We start from the raw sequence: 20,520 nt of genomic DNA on the forward strand, positions 1-20,520 counted from the left end.
TAATGTATGAAAGGAGAATAAAACCAGTAGAAAAATGAACTTCCATTGAAACTACTTCCATTAGAAAAATATTGGCTGATAATCCAAAGTACGATTTTATTGTACTAAAAGTTGTAATTCTTTTCTTTTTTCCTATACAGAAAAAAATAAATATTTTAAGAAATAGGTAACATATTCACTTAAACATTTCCCATTACTAAGATTGCATCTATTTCTGAAAAATATTTTTATGAAATCTGCAACTAAGGGTTGTTTTTGTTTTTAGGGCTCAATGATAGACAGTTTTTTTCTAACTCCTTAGTTTCAATAAGAATCTGTTCTCATTCAGAATAGTTGCCTATAGTTACACATAGGAAATTAATTTTCTCTTTATCTACATTCAATATTTTTATCTTTTATTTTAGTTGATACTTTACAATACATGTTAATGTAGATTTCTTTGGTTTTACTCAACATCCTCAATGTAGTGATTTAGGTACTTAAGAAAAATTGGAAAATCTTCAGCTTTTATGTCTTTGATTAACATTTTTGTTCTTCGCTCTTTTATCTTTTCCTTCCTGGTTATGTTATCAGAAGAGTGGTCTACATGCTGTTTTCTGCCATGTTTTGCATTGCACTATAAAATCAACTCCTTGCTCAGACTCAGTAAGCACTTCTGGAAGAATATTCAAAAGATGGCTTGCTGCTTCCAAATGAGTAATGAATATCTGGTCTCATGCTTGATCTCACTAATACTAGGTCTAAGGACAGGAAAATATTTCCATTAGCATTATTTGAAGTAAGAATGTTCCTTTGTTAAATAACTTTTCCATTCTACTATGCTATCCTTTTTCTGATTCCTTGGCCAAGGAAGCAGGCCTTTCTTTATTTTTTATATCTGTCTCTTTTTGTGGTTGTAGGTTTCAGTTCTTTGCAGTCTCATACTAGAAATATGGGAGCCAACCTGGAGATGCACCATCACAAGAGTCCTCAAATCCATGTTCCATAGCCAGTTCTCAAGTTCTATCATGGAGCCTTTTGTTCTGTGTCAGCTTCTTTTAGTATGTTTAAGTTTTTAAGTCATTCAAAAAAGAAATAAGGGAGGAGGTGATTTTTATGTCAGCCCCAACTAAAATTCTCTAAAAGTTATTATTTTTAATATACCCTTGAATTTTTTGTTACTGTATTTTCATATTGGTGAAGTTATAGAACACAGAGCCATGTCCTGGCCAAAAATAAGTCAGAAAGAAAGAAAGTTATTTCTATGACAAAAATAGAGTTGAAAAATTGTTAATATTGACTTGCTACTTTCAATATATTAAAATGTATTCTGAGTGATTATATGTTTCATTGAACATATATTTATACAATATATGTCAAGTACTATTATTTCAAAACCTACAATAGAAATGTTTACTAATTATAAAAGTAAATAATATGAAGCAGTTAACCAAGGTCACCACACAACAGAAAAATTTCATGCTAGTAAATAGAAATTATAAACATTTCTTCCTATTTTCCCTAGTTCTCTCTCATTCCATTTCACTCTCTCTACTATTTATACACATAGCTCTCTGAAAAAGTAGCTGTTTTTGTTAAAGTAATTGCCTTGGGCTAGAAATGTGACTTAGTGGTAGAGTACTTTCATGCATTAAGCCTTGGGTTCGATTCTTCAGCACCACATAAACTGAAAAAGCCAGAAGTGGCGCTATACCTATCCCAAGAGTTCAAGCCCCATGACCAACAAAAACAAAAACAATAAAAAAGAATTGATTTATACATGCAAATTAAATGCTGATGTTTTAATCCTCAAATACTACCCCAGGTAGCTGAAGAGTTCCATATTACTCTCCATGTGTCCAGCTATTCCGGGCTTCCTCTTTCCTGGGCATGGTGACTGCTGAATCAGGAGATGTAGTGGCTAAGGTTGGGACTCACTATGAACTATGCTTTGAATATGATTTGAGTTTGTTTCCCAAGGATTCATTTCTTAATAACTTGTTTGATGATGTTAAGAGGTGGTAGAACCTTTACGAAATGGAGCTTAATGGCAACCAGTAGGGTTACTAAAATCACTGCCGACTGAAATAAATTGCGGTATTGTTATAGCACGGTCATGGGTCCCTGGTTATTTCTTACTGGAAGGTGAATGTGAATGAGTATCATCTGACATCTAGATCTTCCTGACACTGTCTCCCCACGAGCTATGTGATGCTTACACACACTCTCAACACATAGCCATCCACTAGAATGTCATGTGTCTAGAGTGAGGTTTTAACTAGAATGGCAACCATCCTATTTGATCATTTGCACTTTCTAACTTTAAGATGAATAAATATATTTTATTTTATCTTGTTTTTATTAATTACAGGGAATTGAAGTCAAGATCATATATATTTTAGGCAAGTACTATACCATTTGTGCTACAGGTCCAGCAGTGTTGATTGCATTTTGTTTTGATATAGTTTCCCATTAAATTTTTCAAGATTTATCTTGAAATAATATGATCTTCCTTTCAGATTGGAATATATATATATATGAATATATCTTTATATGCAGTTATTTAGGTATATTTGTGTGTATAAACACATATGCATACAGACATGTATGTATGATTGTGTATATCATTATCTTGTCCATGTATCTGTCCACAATTCTCATGCTGTATATATAATTATATAATGGAAATGTATACAGTTTTATATATCATACATACAGAATATGCCAGTACCTATCACTGTATGCATAAGTATATTCATAAGTATTTTATTTTATTTAGTGACAATTAAATGGCTTATATTTCTGCAGCTTCAAGTTACCAAACTTCTAGTTTGGTTTGTGTTATAAATATAGAAATAATTGTGGAGATCCTTTTAGTATGTTAACATTTTATTAGAAAAGAGGTTCTATACAGCATAGTGAAAATAAATTTTTGGTTTAAATCAGCATCTGAGTATTTGTTCTTTCTTTTCTTGAATGAGTCCAGGAAAAATTACCCACACTTAGAAAATCTCTGTAAGTGCCACACTTCTCATTTGGAATTTGTATTCTTTGTAAGTAAATAGAAAAATAAATCATTTCTATAGTCCTCTCTAGTTTTAAAGTTTTTCAAAACCTATTTTTAATATTTGCTTACACATCCTTTATAGAAATCAGAAATGAAATGACACTTAAGTCAGCTAACAAACACATATGTATATAAAAGATCCCAAAATAGAAATGCTTTCCTCATCTAACTTGTAAATACGAATAATGAATATTTATCTCATCTATCATAATTTACTTTTCTAAAGACTGTACCATTTATAGTAAAATTGCATCTTTGGTTATAGGCTTCTATTGAATCCTCAAGTTTGCCTTCTCTGAGACCTCTGTACTGTGGCGGGGTCCAAGGAGGCTGTTTTTGCTGTAACATGCCTTGGATAGGCTCTTGCTAATACTTAAGACCTATCTCTCAAACTTGAGCATTATCTCTCTAATGAATGCTTGTTCGCCAACAGAGCTAAGTGCCCAGGGAGAACCAAACCTCTTGATCCTTGCTTTCTGAACATCTACTTACTGGATCTCAGGGTCAGAAGCTCTGTGATGTAGTCACTCTGGTATTGTACTCTCTCCAGGAATCTAGGGTTCAAACAGCCCCTGCAGCCACTAACTGCTATGGTGATAGATGGCCTCAAGCTGGTTTGACTGCTCTAGCCCTCAGGTATCTGAATTTCTGTAAGTCTGGACTTGCTACTTCACTGCTCAGAAGCCACAGTGTCCCTCCTGCTCCCTACTGGCAGCCTACCTTTAATTAGGTGCTTCCCCAACACCTTGTCTCACACCTTATCTAAGGCTTCTTTATGCTTGTCCAGGCAAGACCTGAAAAGAATTACCTTATTTCCAGTTCCCTCCTATAGCAGTTACTCCAATCTTACTCTTTTTTCAATAAGAACAGAAAATGTACAATGCAATAGCATTTCTTTAAAATCAGGACAGGCATTTGCTTTCCATTAGAAACATAATTTGATCCTGCCTATTGTCCTCAGAAGGGAACCTGAATGTCCAACTCACTATGAAAGCCTGTTTAAGTCTCATATGTAACCAGAATTTTAAGAAAATTCCAGTAAATTGTTGGATAATAGCCCTACAGAAAGAATGATAGACCAATGTAGCAAGTTGGTTTTGATGAGAGGGAAAAATATCAGAAGTGGAAAAGTTATTTGTTCTAGATAGCATTGGCTTTAATATGACTTGTTTTGGATTGGGCTACTAAATTAATGATCATTCTAAGAAAGTTTATTCTTCCAATTTGAAAACAAATATTGTGTTTACTTATTATGTTGATGTTTTGTTTTAGTTGTTGTTTTGGTTTTTGTGCTGGTCCTGTGGCTTGAACTGTGAGCAGAGGCACTACTTTTAAGCTTTTATTCTCAAGTATAGTGCTCCACACTTGAACTACAGATCCACTTCTAGTGTTTTGTTTTTATCTATTGTTGTTTTTGGGGTGGGGTGTTGGTGGAGGTTAATTGGAGATAGAGTCTAATTGACTTTCCTACCCATGATCCTCAGATTTCAATCTCCTGAGTAGCAAGGAATACAACTGTAAACCACCAGTACCCAGCTTCTTTTATGCAAAAATGACCACATAGTATATTATATATTGCATTCAATGCAGACGTAACTCCAATAAACCTAAACTGACTAAATATGTTATATATAAAACTATGTAGCTAGCATTTGCTATAACTGTTTACTGTCTTCTTTCCCAACTCTAAGACAAATTTGAGGTAAAGGGTTAAGAAAATGCAAATAGGGCTGGGAATATGGCCTAGTGGCAAGAGTGCTTGCCTCGTATACATGAGGCCCTGGGTTCAATTCCCCAGCACCACATATACAGAAAATGGCCAGAAGTGGCGCTGTGGCTCAAGTGGCAAAGTGCTAGCCTTGAGCAAAAAGAAGCCAGGGAGAGTGCTCAGGCCCTGAGTCCAAGCCCCAGGACTGGCCAAAAAAAAAAAAAAAAGAAAGAAAGGAAAAAAGAAAATGCAAATAAAGTTTAAACATGGGTATACCTGTGACTCATTGAAAGAGGACCTAGAGAGTCATGTCTAGAAGCCTTTCACTACATTTGACATAGATAAAAAAAATATTCAAGGTTACAGGTGCATGTGATACCCTAGACCCATGAGCAAATAAGCATAATACCACAACAAGTTTACCCATTAATAATACTCATTTGACGATAACAGTTAACATATGTTGATAAAAATAATTTACAAAATACTGAATGTTGACTATTTTTTTCTGATTAATCTTTGCTAATGTCATTATCTACTAATATCTAAACTGGTACATGTTGGTCAGATTTCTCCAGATTGCTTATGTTACTCCAGACAGCACAGTACATAGTGTATTACCTTTTATCCTGTTAAGGATAACATTTTGCCACCTAAATGAATTATATGACTTCAGGGAAGATGGAGGCATTGTCACAGGTAAAGTCTCTAAATGGATTGTACTTCATTCCTGTTTTTTTATGCTTCTGAGATTGTTAAATACATAGAAATTTGCCTTCATCTGCAGTTTCACTAACACAGAGGTTTTAAAAAAATCTCTGAAAATATTAAATGGAAAATTCTAGAAATAATAATACTCTCAAGTTTTATTTATTTATTTATTTGTGCCAGTTCTGGGGTTTGAACTCAGAGTTTGAGCTCTTTCTCTGGATCTTTTTTGTCTAAGCTAGAGTTTTATGACTTGAGCCATAGCTCTACTTCCAGCTTTTCAAAGATTACTTGGAGATAAGAGTGTCACACTTTCCTGCTCTAACTGGCTTCAAACCATGATTCTAAGATAGTGGCCTCTTGAGTAGTTAGAAGTACCAGTAGGAGCCACCAGCACCTGGCTAAAATGCTTAAGTTTCTAATGGTATGTCATTCTGAGTAGAGGGACAAACTTTTATATTGCCTCATTACTTCTTGCACTGGAAAAAAAAAGTATCCTTTTGTCCAGGGTATGCACCCTTGTAGCCTATTCACTTATCAAGAGCTGGATTGGTCATCTTGTTTATCAAAATGCCTCTGGTGGTTCTGTGTTTTTGTAAGAACAAAAATTTATTTCTCTTTGTAATGGGCCAAAGGCAAGCTGAAAAACTTTCACATCTAAATGAAAGGGGAAAATGTAAGGTATTATTTATACTGTAAATAAATAAGGTATGAAAGAGATAGTCATATTCAAATAATGTCTATTACTATGATGATAATTGACCTACTTTATTGTTAGTTACCAATCTGCCACTATGTAAAATATGTAAATTAAAATTTAAAAAATTATAGGGATAATCTTTGGGAACTAAAGTACAATACATATAAATTTCAGAATAAACTGCCTGTAGGAACATATCCCATATATTGCTTCTTTCTCACTTTTATGTTAATTTTATAATGTTTAACTTATTCAGTTGACAACTATTTACTTTTGTTTTTTATTACATTAACATATCATAGACCATTAACTTCCTTCATAAAGTCTAAACCCACTGAAATTGGATATTCAACTTAATAGTCACTTTTTATTGTTAGAAAAATATTCTGTGGAAAGAGTAGTGAGTTGTTTTGCTATAACATTTAGTAGTCAATGTACAAAAAATATTTTAAATTTTAATTAGCATTTCTGTTCTGAATTACTTCTCAAGAAATTCTCTGAAGTTTTAGAGAAATTCAGGGTCAGAAGATATGTGAGTCTAAAATCACAATATTTAAGAAGAATGATTTTACATTTAACTTAGATTATATCATATATAGAATTGGCATAAAAACAATATATTTAAGAAAACATTAAAATTTTTGCTAAACTCTCTTCATCTTGCTGTTTTTTTTTCAAATGTGCTACTTAGGTTGAAGAAATCAAGTACAGTGAAATTCCATATTGGATAATGGCTAGTTTATACAACACCAAACATGATATCAAATCCTTTTTACTAAAAGAACAAAAATGGGTCATAAACCTCCAGGTTAATATTATATGTATGTGTAGATAGATAGATAGATAGATAAAGTTTCCTGACACATCCATAGGATATCAAAAATTATTTCACAAATAAAAGCTGTCTCAACGCATACTATCAGATAACATTAACATTAACTAAAAATATTCTTCACATCAGAAACTACATTTTGTAATAGTGTGCAATGGATTTTAAAGTATACCCAGCAATGCCCAATGTGATATTACAATTAAAAATGAACTTCTGGCTAGGATCCTGTAGCTCATGCCTGTGATCCTAGCTACTCATGAGACTAAGATTGAGGCTTGTGGTTCAAAGTCAGCTGCAGAAGTAAAGTCTGTAGGACTGTTATCTCCAATTAAACACGAAAGGGCCAGAAATGGAGCTGGGGTTCAAGTGGTAGAGTGGTAGCCTTGAGAGCGATAACGAGGACAGAATATAGGCCCTGAGTTCAAACCTGAGGACCCACACACAAATAAATAAATAAATAAATAAATAAATAAATAAATAAATAAATAAATAGATAAATTTTGGACGTGAAGAAATAAAAATAGACTGTTTGGAAATGATAATGAATGTAGAGTTGTTGCTTATATTTTTGAAACAAAATTCACAACATCACCTCTGAGAATATAATTCCAAAGCCCTAGACACGCTAATTATTTTACTTGTCAGTAATTCCAAAGCCTTAGACATGCTTTTTATTTTACTTGTCAGCAAGTATTTCTCATAAGAAAATGAGACATCATAGAAACTTAACTCTTTTTTTTTTTTTTTTTGCCAGTCCTGGGGCTTGAAATCAGGGACTGAACACTGTCCCTGGCTTATTATTTTTTTGCTCAAGGCTAGCATCTACTACTTGAGCCACAATGCCACTTCTGGCCTTTTCTATATGTGGTTCTGGGGAATCGAACCTAGGGCTTCATGTATACAAGGTAAACAGTCTTGCCACTAGGCCATATTCCCAGCCCTGAGCTTAACTCTTGGCTTTTAATTGAAGTAAAACATTCAGAAATTGTGAGAAAGTGTGCAGCTCAATGAATTCTCAGAAAATGAGTTCAAATCATCTCCAAAATCATGAAATACAAAACTAAAAAATATACAAAAACTTGCTGGTGAAACTTTTTTCAACTATTGCTATCACCATTAAAAGTAATCCCAATCCCAATGAATACCTGTACATTTTGAATTTGTTCCTTACAAAACATATGTCACAAATATATTATTGTATGCATGCTCACCAGAACTCTAGATGCTCCTGGTCATACCATAAACATGTTTTAGATAGCCGACACCATGCTTTGTAATATTCTCAATGTCCATAGCAATTTACATGCCTATCAAACATACATACAAATTTATTTTCTTCACATGCTTTGTAAAATAGTATATATGACTCTCAAAATCATATATTTGTGAGTGTAATATAGAATCTTATACACGACTCATTTTATGTTTCCCTAAATTAGTAAAAATTAGTAAAAATGGTGGACTCTCCCCATAAGAAAGGATTAACTACCTTCTTATCTCACTGCAAAAAATTCTCTTGTTGAGTACAGGTGGGTCCTATGAATAAAATTGATCTCAGTCCTAGATTTAGGCTATATTAATATGACCAAGATGTAGATGCAATCAAGATTTCTAATCAGTTGACTTGGAATTAATCAAGTAGGGGATTATTCTAGGTGAGCCAGATCTAATCAGATAAAAACCTTTCAAAAGGATATTAGAGGACATAGACTCTCTCTCTCTCTCTTTCAATCTCTCTCTCCCACTCTCTTTCTCTCTCTCACACACACATCTATACACCCTCCTTTTGACTCTGAAGAAACAAATTATCATAGATTATGCAGCTGCAAATAACCTAATTTTCCAAAGAACCAAATTGATTCAGAAGAGTGTCCTGAACCTCAATCAACACCACAACTCCAACTAATTAATGGACTGTATTTTGTGACACACTGAACAAAAGGCCCAGCTAAGCTGCTGCCAGAAAAACTGTTAGATTGTGAATTTCTCAATTATTCATAATATATTATGTATCAAAACAAAACTAATATATAACTTAATATTCATATATGTGGGGATATTCATACATATGTAAATGTATCAATCTGTATCTATCTATCTTGATCATCATATAATCATCATCATCATCATCATCTCTTGAACCTATTTCACTTTCTTTTAATTGCCTCTTCTCCCAACATATTGCATGGTTCTGATTCTTTATTCGTTTGTCTTGCTAATATAAACAACAATATATAATGGATGAGTATAAGAATGAGTTTCTCATCAATCTGGAAATTACAGTGTCCCAAACTCAGATGCCAGAATAAATTGAAGGCTCACTTTCTAGTGTATAAATGGTCAAAGAGAAAGGCAATACAGCAATCAAACAACTAACATCAATATTCACAAGACTGTATTCTGAAACCCAGGTAGTTTCCAAATATCATTGTGGTTTGTTTTTGAACAATTTTCAGATCGCAGCTCCCTGAGTTGTTAGGATTATAGACACACATTGTTGGTGCCCAGTTCACAGTTTTTGTCTTAATATTGCTAATGCCAATATCTATAATTTTATTTTTCAGTTTTGTTCCCAGACAGCAACTATAAATAACTGTTTTTTTCACTTCAAATATTACAATTATTAATTTACTATTACATATTAGATATAATGATTATTATCTATTAGTTAATTAAAAATCTGTCTACTTTTCAAATGATTATATCACTTGAACTCGTTTGTTTTGGTCTGTTTATGTAAGGCCTTCTAGACCAATGTCAAATAGAAGTCATAGCAGATATTTTTACTCTTGAGGAAACAGTTCAAAATATTTTTATGAACATAATGCTTGAAAATATGTGTGTGGTCCACTATCAGATTATGGAAGCTTATATTTATTTTGAATTCGAATTTGATAATCATTCATTTTAAACTTTGAAAATGAAAATAATATTGTGAAAAAGTATAATAATTTTCTTACTTAGCTCCATTATAGCTATAGCTATAGTGTACTGATCACTTTCTCTATTGGGTGATTATTTTGGTTATGATATTTTGGGGGTTCATATAAGTTGATATCATATACTGTGCTCTTGCACATTTTTAGCTAGTGTTTCTTCAAATGAATGAAGTTTCTGTTCATCTTGTGATATTTTTAAATTTATTAATCCTTTCTTTGACTGTGTCTGATATGCTTTTATATCAACCTACATAATTCAATGTGATGCTCAGTAATAATGAAAATTAATTTTGCTTTCATCACTTTCATGTTTCAATTTAATATATTTTAAAATAGACAACACTTTTCTTCTTATTTTTCAATATTTTATATCCTTCTAAATTGCATGAATTAGTACTAATTGAACATTCAAATTAAATAAACGTTCTATCTGAATTAAATTAATTACCAGAATTTGGATGTACTTAAAACAGGATATTTTTTAATCAGAGATATGGAATATTCTACATTCTATATTTGGTTTCTACATTTATTTATGTATTCCCTTTTTAGAGGATAAGCTAAGTAATTCAAATCTTTTAAACTAGCATTTTAGGTTGTAGATTTTTTAATTTATTTATTGTCAAAGTGATGTACAGAGGGGTTACAGTTTCATAAGGCAGTGAGGGCATTTCTTACCAAAAGTTTCCCTCTTTCCCCCTCTCCTATTGCCTCCCCCACCTATAAGTTGTACAGTTGGTTTGTACCACATATTTTGTAAGTATTGCTGTTGCATTGGTTCGCCTTTTACCATTTGTCTCTCTGCTTTGATGTTCCAATTCCTTTCCCTAGTTCCAATAAACTTACATACAGTACACAGGGTACCAAAATCAGTAACAGTGACATCAGGGATAAAATCCTGGGGAAGAAAGACAAAAGAAAGTGGCATGATTTCACATTTTGCATTGAAAATAACAATGACAATGGTAGACCACTTATTTCCATAATTTGGAGTTCATTTCATTTTACAGCATCTTATGTATTCATATGTACATAGCTATTAAGTTATTGTGATCTTCTGCTAGGACTATCATAAACATGTACTAATTATTACCAATGAGGAAAACTATATAGTCTATGTTTCTTTGGGTCTGGCTCACTTCACTTAGTATGATTATTTCCAAATTTTTCCATTTCCTTATGAATGGAGCAGTGTCATTCTTTCTGATAGAATCATAGAATTCCATTGTGTATCTGTACCACATTTTCTTGATCCATTCATCTACTGAGGGGCATCTGGGTTGGTTCCATATCTTAGCAATGGCAAATTGTTCTGTGGTGAACATAGTTATGGTGGTGGCTTTAGTGTGGTCTTGCTTGTAACCATTTGGGTAGATGCCCAAAAGCAGGGATGCTGGGTCATAGGGGAGTACTATCTTTATTCCTATGAGGACCCTTCATACTGCTATTCCTGAGTGGCTGAACCAGTTTACACTCCCTCTAACAATGTAGTAGGTTTCCCTTTTGGCCACATGCTCTCCAGCATCTGTTATTATTAGTTTCCTTGATAAAGGACATTCTTAATGGAGTGAGGTGGAACCTCAATGTTGTTTTGATTTGCATTTCTATTGTGGCCAGTGATGTTGAGCATTTCTTCATGTGTCTCTTGGGCACTCTCATTTCCTCTTCAGAGAAGTCTCTTTTTAGGTGGTTAGCCCATTTATTAAAAGGGCAGTTGTTTCTTAGAGGATTTGTTTTGGGGGAACTTAATACTTTAAGTTCTCTGCATATTTAAATGGGAGGCCTTTGTCTGTTGTATGGCCAGTGAAGATCTTCTCCCAAGTAGACTGGGATTTATAGGTCACTTCTGCAAAGTTTCTCAGTCTCCTTTTTCTCCAGGAAACAATTAAGGGCTCCCTTACTTACTGTTTGGCTCAATGAAAGGCCTCTATTTTCACATTTGTTTCACTATTCTAGAAATATTTAATAATTTCTTCCTAATAAACTGTAAGATAGTTAAAACACACAAATATCGTCTATATCATCATACTTAAAATACAGTAAGTGCTCAGATAATATACTGCTTACAGATAAGTGAATAAGGAAGTGTTTCTTTTACACTGAGGTGAGTGGATCTAATTTCCCAATCCATATATAGAAAGAAAATCTATGAAGCATTTTTTCTCTTCATGTCTTTCTTTTACTTACTTGGATAGGACTTTTCCAGCTACCAATCTGACTTTTTGTTTCCCAGGGCACTAGCCTCTTTAGAAGTGATTCACCTACCACCAACAGCATCTCTCAGAACTTCCCCACTATCATTTATTTTCTTTTTAAACAGTTTTGTTTGTTTGTGTCTCATCCACTAGAATGCCAAGGGCTCCCCATAAAAATGCATATAAACAGAGAACTCCTATCATCATTTCTATGGAACATTCAAGTAGTAGGTCTCTATTGTTTATCATTTCTTTCAAATAACATAAAATTTTATTGACCCTCTCTACTTTCCCTTGTATTATGGTGTAGGTAATATTTACCTAATTGTTACTGGTTTGAAGTCAATATAGATGTTTCAAGACTGAAATACCACCAGAGGTTTTGGGATTGTGATTTCCAATGGTATAACCTTCAGCCTCACTTCCCTTGCTCTATGAAAAAATAAAATAAAGCCTGACAGTGCTGTCTCACATGTGCATCCTAGATACTCAGGAGATGGAGATCTGAGAATCATGTTTCAAAGCCAGACTAGAAATAAAAGTAGGTGAGAGTCTTATCTCAAACAAACTCCAGAAAAAGCTGGAGGTAGAGCTGCGGCTCAAGCATTAGAGGGTTAGTGTTGAGAAAAAAAGCTCAGGGTCAGTGCCCAGGCTCTGAATTCAAGCACCAGGATGAGCTACAAAAACCACCATCTTAACTAATGTCAGATTTCAAGCATAAATTGGTTTAATTTGTGGCAGGTAAGTTTATTTCAAATGATTATGTGTAATAATGAAGAATAGACTTTGAATCATGGGCAGGAAGAAAATGTCATCCACAAATATACAATTAGTCTGTCTTCAAGGCCATATATATATACATATATACATATATATATATATATATACTCTAACTTTTTATAATGGAAAAGTGATTCAAATTTTTATAACTATCACAATTGTTTTTAGCTTAAGGAAAGCTAAAAGCACTTTCAGGCTGGAAAAGTCCTGCAAAACATAGTCCCCACCAATTTATTTTAAATTTAACAGACTGTTATATGCTGAACTGTGGCACTCACAAATCTATATTTTAATATTCTAATACCCTAATACTTCAGCAAGTGACTCTATTGAAAAGGAGGTCAATGTAGAAATAATTATTCGGATGAAATCACACCAAGTTAGACCCCTACTCCAATATAGGTGATGTCCTCATTAAAAGGGAAACTTTAAGCATAGACTTGCTAGGTATTCCATATGAAAATACAGATCAGAAAATGAAGCAAAAGCCAAGTAGTAACCAAATTTCCACAAGCTGGTAAAACACGGACCACGTGCTGGAGCTATACCTCTGAAATTCTTTACTTCAGATACTTCAGTCCTTAACCTCAAACACTTCATTCAAGGCCTTCAGCACTAAGAAATAATAAGCATCTGTTTTATTTTATTTTTTTAAGGTTCATAAGGAGGATTATTAGTGGGGCCATAGTTCCTACAGGAGAGGGAGCTACATGGCATCTGCACCTTATCCAGGTGGCAGCTTCTCTCTCTGGAGGTAAAGGGGAAATATGTAGCCAGTGAGTAGGAGTGGCACATTAGGTATGGGTGGATCTGGGAGCCAGTGGGAGGAGCTGAGGACATGAGACTAGGGAAATGCTAACATGCCCCCATTTGTTGTTTATTAATAACAAAGGACGGGTAACAGGCTGGGAGTATGGGTGGAGGTTGTTTCTTCTGGAGCTACTTCCTCCTGAAAAGGAGTGAAGTAGTCTGGGGTCCCTGATTCATCATTTGTCCTGGTACTGTCCAAGAAGTATTTGCTTGACAGTTTGGTTGGTAAAAGTCCTCATCATTTCCACGAGAATGGTTATCAGGGCCAATGGGTGTCATGGTCTCTGCTGGCTACCTCCTGCAGCTTGGACACATCAAGGAGTCACTGGAGCTGGGGTTTTCAGGGTTCAGATCTGTGCTGGGCAAAGCAGTATAGTAAGAGGATGGCCTTGAACTGAAAGTTCCCAGGTGGTGTCTTGGGTGAAGGATGTTATCCTGTTAAAAGGGACTTTTGAAAAGGTCAGGAAAAAGGCTGACAAGTTCACAGAAGCAGTTAACATGAATGACATGGGAGAACACACCCTGGGCACAAGCCAGAAAAGTTCCATTTGAAACATAAACCCAATTAAGGCTCATTACGAGGAAGGAGGAATAACTGGACTGGGAGCAGGAAGGAAGTGTTTAGGGATAGTGGACTGGTTGGGAGTAACCACTCAGAGGCAAATATATGTGTGTGTGTGTGTGTGTGTGTGTGTGTGTGTGTGTGTGTATACAAATAGCAAGTAATAAGGGCAAGAATGCAAGTTTCTGTCCAGATGGAAAATGGACAGGTATGGACATTAGGTGGGTAAACAACTATTCCTCTTGATCTCCTGGCTCTGATTAATTTGAAAGGGAAAGTTTAAATTGACTCCATTTAAGATGAGACTTCATCTCCTCTTATTCCTCCCCATGGTTCCTCATTGTCAGGATTGACCTCGTCCTGAAAGTCTTGGTGCTCATTGCTTGGATATCTTGTCCCCGTTGGCATTCACGGGGTTTGAACTCAAGGCCTGGGCACTGTCCCTGAGCACTTCTGCTCTACCACTTGAGCCACAGTGCCACTTTCAGCATTTGTCTGGTTTTCTTTTTTCTTTTTTTTTTTTTTTGGCCAGTCCTGGGCCTTGGACTCAGGGCCTGAGCACTGTCCTGGCTTCTTCCCGCTCAAGGCTAGCACTCTGCCTCTTGAGCCACAGCGCCGCTTCTGGCCATTTTTTCTGTATATGTGGTGCTGGGGAATCGAACCTAGGGCCTCGTGTATCCGAGGCAGGCACTCTTGCCACTAGGCTATATCCCCAGCCCTTGTCTGGTTTTCTTGAGTGAAGCTTTCAGTCTGACTCTTTGCTGCTTAGTTGGGAGATGGAGTTTTAGAGGAGCTTTAGATGGAGTTTTCCTGCCCAGGCTAGCCTCGACTGCAATCCAGGGAATCTTAGCCATAAGAGCCCTTTTTATTTCCAATTAAAGCAACAAGAGAACAATAGGAGTAGAGCTTACCTGTAACTTGTTGATAATTGACCAACAAATACTTGCCAGAGTTCTGATGTAACACTTAGAGAACATCAGTCTGAATGGGATCCAAGTGCCATCAAATCAAATCATATCATTTAACCTTACTGGCAGGTGGAAGAGAACGCAAATGAATAGCAATCAAGAGGGAAAAGTGTCAGGACAATGTAAAAGTCTCAGCTTCAGTGGATCTGAAGTGGCTGTGTCTTCCATCCTGAATTATCAGGCTTTGTTATTCATGTGTGATGGAGGCAGGCAGGAGAGATGGGTTGGATCTGGGCAAGGCTGTAGTGGCATCTCTGAGTCTCCTGGATAGATTGTCACACCTCCTGCTGGGTTGCCTGCAAATTTCTACACAGACGGGTTAAAGACATTTGATATCTCCCAGTATTCCCTGGTTGCTTACTCTGCATACTCTGGCTTTTGTAGGCTGGTGCTCTACTGGTTTAAGCAGGGTAACAACTTTAAAAAGATTTTAGAAGGCTTGGGCCTTTAACCATCTTCCTAGTTACAAAATTCACACAGACCAAAGGCCAACCAAATCTATTCTCTGCAGCAGCCAGGACAGTTTCTGAGACATGGAGGGGGAAGACACCAATGCTACCCCAATGCAAACCTGTGGCCACCAAACACAACTATGATACTTTTAACCTTGGAGTAAGAGTCACAGACATGTGTCTTAACTTACTGCACAGTTGAAGTCTCAGTTGCAACTCTGTCATGACAGGCCTTCTATAAACCCAATTCTAATCTTGGGGTGGCAGAGCCAGGGCAGGAGCACTCTGAGCCTGTCAAAATCTTCACAGGAATCATAGATTCCCTGAGCAGTTTTCCATGCAAGAGAGAGAGAATAAAGAATCGCTAGTAGTGAAACCAGGCAGTTTGGGAGCAGACTGTGGAGGCAGCTTCCTGTAGCCATGGACTGCCACAGTCTACACAGCTAGCACACGTGCCAACCTGCATCCTATAAAGCAAAATATCAATCCTGGGTCAGGAAAATCAAGGATAGTAGCCACATTTGCAAACTCGTTCCAAAATGACCCTGGTCCCTTGATCATAAAGAGTTTATAAGAGTACAGGAGAGAAAAATGGAGAAGCAAAATCTTAGTCTATACCAAAGAATTGTCACAATCAGATGTACATTTTACTATTAGCATAGATGTACATAAAGAGTAACACACTGGTTTTACATCATTGTATTTATACCACATGCTGCATATTTGAACCTTTTGGAGTTTTTCTTAGAAACATTTGCTTGCACCCAAACATGATCAGTTTGGGTTTAAAACCTGGTTTGTTTGTTTTTTTTATTTTGGCTTGGACTCTGGTGATGAGTCAGGATTGCCTCCAGGCTCTTCACTGTGACTCCACCCACAGGCTGCAAAGATCAGTTTAACACAAGACTTAAAGTAAGTTAAAATAGTAGTCAAAAAAAGCAAATAATTTTGAACCCATGATGCCAGTTTTTACATGTTTTACCAACAGACAGGCAGACAGACAGACATACAGACAGTTGTGCACAAACTTCGGAGCACAATTATTCTTTGTTTTTTAATTGTCCATGTATGTTTTCTGGAATTCCAGTGGCAAAATGATATTATTTTGCCCATATTTTAGAACCATGTGGCCAGTTAGAAGAAAAAAAGTTTTCCAGAAAACAAAAATTTTCACAGATTATCTGGTGAGGAAATGGAGAAGCCACATTTGGAGAAACCAGTTCAGCTCCAATGGGGAGATGAAGTGGGATGCTATGACCAAAGAAGGTCCAGGAGATGGGAGACAGGACACGAATAGAACACAGACACATGGCATGACATAATGGCAGCAGAGCTGCCCAGAGCCTTAGCAGGCTTTCAGCAAAACACCTTCACCTTCGAGCATTTAAATATCAAGGTGGCAGTTGCAGAGTTCAGGATTGGGGACAGGGTTACCGGAAGCGTTGATTCTCCACATCCCCACCCTGCCTTGAGGAATTTGGCATGCCCATTACCAGGGGGATAGGTGGGCTTCCACCTCCAATAGTTTTTTTTTTGGAACCCTGATGGAACCAAGATGGCGCTTGCTAAAATCAAGTCTATTGTCCACCACATGGTCAATGCTAGAGAAAACTTAGGATTTAGCCAACAACAAGCAGAATTTAACCAAATCTCCAAGCTTAACAAACATCAATAACAAGAACAGACAACCTTTCTTTGTGTTTTTCAAAGCAGATGTTAAACAAATATTGGTACCTTTGGAAGCTAGTAATAGCCCATCCTATATCACAGGCAGGCAGGCAGAGTTTAGAGAGAGACCAAAAGAGAGAGACAATTCCATCTGCCTGAGCACTCATAGAAGTTATGTAAGTCCTCTAAAGGCTCAATCTTGAGCAGCTTTCCTGAAGCATTTTAGACTGTCTCCCACTTGATGAGTGACCAGCGGAACTAAACTAGAGATCAGTTGATTCCAAACACCCACAATTGCTGATCCCCTTGATCTAGCCTAGTAGCTTAAGGTCGACAGCCAAGTGGGCTTCCCTGGGAGTGGGGCTCAGAACTTGGAGCCAGGATTTACGGTGGCCCAGTGGCCTTATGGAAAATCAGATCCAAGCCCCCAGCTAATGGTCACTCACCCTGGTTGGAGTTTCAAATCTGTCGTTGTCGTGGTAGACGGAAATAGAGCGCTTGGTCAGGAGAAGTTAACTCGGTGGTCCTCTGGGTGGGTTTAGGACAGCAGAATAGGTCCCAGGGGCAGCAAGGATCCCCCAGAAATGGGGGAGCAAATCCACCAGGGAACCTATCCTGGGTCTCGGCACCAATGAAAGGATATGTCCCGGCCATCCAAGGGGACCATATGGAGATAATCACAGACAGGAGAAGAAGGTTCATAAGGAGGGTTATTAGTGGGGCCATAGTTCCCACGGGAAAGGGAGCTACATGGCATCTGTACCTTATCCAGATGGCAGCTTCTCCAAGCATTTATTTTATTTTATTTTAATTAATTAAATTTTGTTGAAAAGGTGTTGTGCAAAAGAGGTACAGTTACATAATAGGGCAGTTAGTACATATCTTGTGATATCTTACACCCTCGTTTATCTTTCCCTTCCCTAGATCAGGTAGGCATATAAACAATACCCAGTGTACCAGAATCATATACAGTAGCCACCTGGTGTATGTCAAAGGAAATTCACCTAGAACTTTAAATACAACGTCAACAATAGAGTTTGCTTATCTTTGTCTTATATGATCATATATACATAGCTGTTGAGCTATTGTGATCCAGTGATATGGCTATTTTAGACCTTTTCATGTTTAGTAGTTGTTTGCTTTTAGATACATAATGTAAGGTTGCTGACCCAAACCTGTGGATATACCATTTGACAAGAAGTTTTTAGTATCACAGACCTGGTCTCTAGTGTCCCCTGCCCCTACCCCACCCTAATAGTCATGTATCAAGGAGACCATGCCCCTTTGTTCTCTATGTTCTAGGCTTGTCTTGCTCAACATCATTTGTTCAAGTTCTGACCATTTCCCTGCGAATACCAATATTTTATCATTTTTAATCTCTATATAGTATTCAATTTTGTACAGGTACCACATTATTTGGATCCATTCATCTGTAGAGGGACATCTGGATTGTTTCAATATTTTGGCTGTTGTGAATTTTGCAGCAATAAAAATGGATGTGCAGATGTCTTTTTGATATCCTGAGACCTGTTGTTCAGGATAGATGCCTCAGAGTGGTATGGCTGGGTCACAGGGTATGTCTATGCTGAGCTTTTTGAAGAACACCCATACTGTTCTCCAAAGTGGTTGTACTAATTTGCACTCCCACCAACAGTGGAGAAGGGTTCCTCTTTCCCCGCATCCCTCCAGCATTTGTTGTTGCCTGAGTTCAGAGTATAGCCCATTCTAACTGGAGTGAGGTGGTATCTCAGGGTTGTTTTATTTGCATTTCCTTTACTGCCAGGGATGTTGAATATTTCCTCATATGTTTCTTTGCCATTTTTATCTCTTCTCTTGTGAAGTCTCTCTTTGATTCCACTGTGATGTGATCAGATAAAATACATGGGATAATGTCAATACTCTTGTATTTGCTGAGGTTCTTTGTGTGGACTATGACATGATCTATTTTGGAGTACGTTCTATGGGCTGCTGAGAAGAATGTGTATTGCGTCTCTGTAGGGTGAAAAACTCTGTACATATCAGTCAGATCCATGTGGGATATGGTGTTACTTAGGTCTTCGGCCCCTTTGCTGTGTGTTGGATCTGTCTCTTGGAGAGAGTGGAGTATTAAAATATACCACTATGATTGTATTTGAGTCTATCTTGTTCTGTAGTTCTGAAAGAATTGGTTTGATGTATTTAGGGTCTGTTCTGTTAGGTGAGTATAAATTTATCATTGTGATATCTTGATTCCAGATTTTTCCTTGTATTAAAATGTAGTGCCCTTCTTTATCTTTTTGAACTGATTTTAATGAGAAGTCTAGTTTGTCTGAGATCAGGATGGCTACCTCTGTCATTTTGGTATATGCATTTGCTTGAAAGATTCCAAGCGTCTATTTTAAACATGAACCTATGGAATTCTGTTATAGCAGTACTAGCAAATCAACATATACAAATTGAGATAATTGGTCATGTATATGAAAGCCAGTTAAGCACAAAAGTGCTCAAAAATTATTATTTTAAATATGGATACACAAGGGAATGCAAGTGTCAAAATATTATTTTAAATAAATAATGTAAAACAGCACATATTTGCCTAGGGACATATTAAACATTTATTTTATGAAACATGAGTGCATTATTATTATAAAATAAAATGCCAATAAACAATAAAGCACCACTGGCATAAACTTTTATTAGTAAGGAAAGAGAAATTAGTAAATTAGACTGACAACCTTCATGATCTCTAGAATATTTAATACCTTTAAATAAATCAACTCTTAATATATAAAGGATGCACTTTGAAACTATTTTTGCTATAGCAGCACATATACTAAAATTGAAATGACACACACAGAAGTTTAGCATGTCTCTGTGTAAGGATGACACACAAATTCGTGAAACATTGGTGTTGATCTATATGCTTACACCTATAATTATTTAGTGTAATAATTTTGGCTAATCTGTTTGTATAGAGTATCAATTTAAACTTCCAGGAATAACGGAAACAAAGAGTACGTTTCAGTGAATGCATATTTTATTCACTCTTGCTTTCTATAGTTGAATATTTAGTATTTCTTCAATATTTCTTCAATAATATTTTACATATAATAACATATATGTGATTTACTCCTAAAAATTTACCAGAATCTATCCAAAGAATACAGAAAAGG

The 20,520-nt window shown here is 36.1% G+C and overlaps 1 non-coding gene across 1 annotated transcript; it reads left to right on the forward strand.

Annotated features, from left to right (window-relative positions):
- Positions 1-20,160: 20,160 nt before the first annotated feature.
- Positions 20,161-20,264, forward strand: LOC125361113. The gene has a single exon (XR_007212899.1). It is a non-coding gene; the product is annotated as a U6 spliceosomal RNA (small nuclear RNA).
- The last annotated feature ends 256 nt before the right edge of the window (positions 20,265-20,520 follow it).

The sequence above is a fragment of the Perognathus longimembris genome, chromosome 12 (genome assembly GCF_023159225.1).
Source record: "Perognathus longimembris pacificus isolate PPM17 chromosome 12, ASM2315922v1, whole genome shotgun sequence".
In the NCBI taxonomy this organism is placed as follows: Eukaryota; Metazoa; Chordata; class Mammalia; order Rodentia; family Heteromyidae; genus Perognathus; species Perognathus longimembris.